This window comes from Quercus lobata, unplaced genomic scaffold (assembly GCF_001633185.2).
Source record: "Quercus lobata isolate SW786 unplaced genomic scaffold, ValleyOak3.0 Primary Assembly Scq3eQI_205, whole genome shotgun sequence".
Taxonomy (NCBI): domain Eukaryota; kingdom Viridiplantae; phylum Streptophyta; class Magnoliopsida; order Fagales; family Fagaceae; genus Quercus; species Quercus lobata.
In genome coordinates, this window is record NW_022154710.1 from 194,372 (window position 1) to 197,652 (window position 3,281).

Sequence of the window (3,281 nt, forward strand, 5' to 3'; positions counted from 1 at the left end):
GACATTTTTCTCAACCAAAAAAAAAAAAAAAAAAAAAAATTGTAAAAATTTTTCTCAAAAGAACTCTCATTTGCCATACGAAACAAAAATCCTATTAAAAATATGTCTTTTATAATTAAAAGCATAAAATACACTAATAATACATATCTTATTTTTACTAAGCTTTATACAACAGAAGATTATCAAAATTAATACCTTTTACTTTAATGTTTTATTATTCATATTAAACATCAATGTTTTCTTATTTTAATTTATAGTCTCGAATTTTTTATCTATTAAAAATTTTCTGCAATTTGATTTTTTATATGTTAGTCATACTACGGCCATATATATATGGCCGTAATATGACTAATATATACAATTATTTAAAATTAGAGCTTCTTTCTCTTTTTTTAAATAAAAATGGGGTCAAAAAATTGAAAAAATGTATAAATATACTAAATGCTCAATTAGTTATTTTTTTAACAATATCTTGTGAAATTATATGAGGTAGCATAAGTATCCTAATAAAAAATATTCATTCAAGTTTGTAATATGTAATTCTATATATATATATATATATACATATATATATTTTTATTTGTTTATTTAGGATTTTAAGTATATTTTCTTAAATCTATTAACTATGATTATAAGATAAAAAGAACATAGTAATGTGATATCATGATTTCCAGTCTTGGACTATTCAAAAAATCGATAAAAAAAAAAAAAGGTTCAAAATCTTTAAAGTCTGACCGTGATAAAGTCATTATTTTAAATAATTAAATAATATAAAATAAATAAATAAATACAAAAAATTAGTAGTATAGACGAAAATAGTATTTAAACTGGTCAATTTTTTATATGAATTAAAGATAAAAAGATATTTTTCATAATTTATTAGGAAAGTTATATAAATATTATCCTACTATTATTTTAAATATATATTTCACATCCATACCATATAGCAATATTTCAAAAAAATTAATTTGCTAATAGCCTAATATATTCTTTTTTTTTTTTTTTTTATGAACGCCTAATATATTCAAATGATATAGGAATACTCAGAATGATTACCTGTACGAAAAGAAAAGAAAAGGAAAAAAAAAGGGTACAGTGCACTCATGAGATATTGACCGGATGAGAGGGCCAAAATCTTTATTTAATTTTTTTAATAAAAAATTTGAATAACACTAGTATCATATAAAATGTCACAATTTGTACTATAACTTACTCACATGACGAGCTGTAATATAAATTGTGTCATTTTATGTAGTATAAGCATTGCTCAAAAAAATTCTCTATTTTCCCAAAACAAAACCATTCCTAATGCATAATGCAAGCAGTTATATAGATTATAGAGTTACTCTCAAAATATCATTTTATGCAATAATTAATAATTCTAGGTTTTTTTTTTATACAAAATAGAAATTCTACTCTAATCTAATTTAACTATATATGTGTGTGAAATTCTCCCTTAAAAACTTAAATTTCAGCCCTTACCTTCTACACCCTATAAGCACTTATAATTAAAATCTTGTTAATATATTATTATATTTCACGATAAAATTAGTAGACTAAGAATATATAGTTAGTTATAATTTATTTATCAGCAGGATACTAGCTGTTAAAATTAGAAAAAATAAATCTAAAATATCTTAAATTTACAGGTTGGAAAAAATAATATATACATATATATATATATATATATAAAATTGGAGTAATAAAATAATTAAATAACAATCATCACACAAATTTTTTTGTTAAATTAAATATCTCAAACATTATCTTCTCAAAAAAACAAAAAAAAAAAACAAAAACATCAATAGTGACAATAAGATATCGTTCTCTTCATACCTTTCCAATATAAACGATATTTAATTGTTTTTTTTAATACCCTAATAATAATAAAAATGATATTTTTTAAATTTAAACCTTCATGTTAATAATGATGATGATACCAATAATACATTGACAAGTACTAACGACGACCACATTTCTGGTCAAGCAGACACAATAGAAAATGGGAAAACGTAGCAAAAAATAAAAGTAGCTGGTTAACTACGACCTGGTTATCAATTATATTGATAGTTTAAGAAAATTAGACTTTGTTCTAGAAGTTTGTCAATTGACTCAGTTGCAGTTCATGCTTTAAGCTTTTGTCAAAAAAGAAAAAAAGGAAAGAATTTTCAGGGCATAGAGGTACCTGAGATTTCAAGGAGGGGAGACTATCACGGATTGAGGCAAAAAGCTCAAGTGCAGCTTTGTTAATGGAGAATTGTGGGTTGGTTTTGGTGCACAGGAATTCAAAGAGAGGAAAAGACTCCTTTAGAGTTGATGATGAAACCAAATCCTCTCCTCCTCCACCCTGAATAATATAGTCTTTGGAACAAGCAGGCCAAGTAAAGAAAGCTATGGTGGTACTGTTTGGTTGCTGAGAAACTTTGTATCTTACTGACAAAGATTGCTGTTCATTTTGATTGATTTCACTGTACAGGTCCCGAACTGCAGCCCAAGAATGGTACAGGACACCAGAGCTGACCACCAAATTTGCCAACTCTAACCCGCTGCTAAATCTGTCATCAAGAAACAAAAAAGCTAAGAAATCATGATGCATCAAAGAAAGAAAACAAGCTGCACAAAAGAAATGAAAATGTTTTTTACTTACAAGTGAAATTGGCTCATCCTCTGTTACTTTGTTCGATCTACTTAGAAAATCAGCAACGTATAATATAGAATATATTGTGTCTTGATAGTTATAACATCGGTGAGAATCAATACCAAAATTAGCTGAGTTATCTAAATTTCGTAGAACAAAAGCATGGATTAGACTATAAAGAAATGTCAACAATATGCTAAAGATTCCTAATTAAAAAAAAAAAAAAAAGACTATTTATGCTAAAGAATTATGTTGTTTAGCATTCTAGCCTATCAATTTACCGTCTTTCATTTCTTGGACTCCGCAACTAAAATATGTTAACCCAAGCCCTTTTTTAGAGAGTAGAGACTGGTGGCCTTGTATGCGAGACCATGATGGTTGTTGGATTATGGTATGGGCTTGTTTATTCATTTAGGACAGTACTCCAATCTTATGGGTGATTGTGGATGGCTAAATAGGGTCTTCAAATGGAATGGGGTCTCTCTCTTTTTTTTTACCCAAAAAAACAAATCCTTCTCTCTTTTTCCAGAGCATTACCTAAGTACACAACATTTTTTTTTTTTTTTGGTACAATTATTTTTATAAGAAATAGTTAAGAGATATGTTTTTTTTTTTTTCCTTTCTACCCAAAAAAACAAATCCT

At 26.3% G+C, this 3,281-nt stretch overlaps 1 pseudogene; it reads right to left on the reverse strand.

Annotated features, from left to right (window-relative positions):
• LOC115973038 overlaps positions 1-2,818 on the reverse strand; it is a 5,987-nt pseudogene extending 3,169 nt beyond the window's left edge.
• Positions 2,819-3,281: the final 463 nt, after the last annotated feature.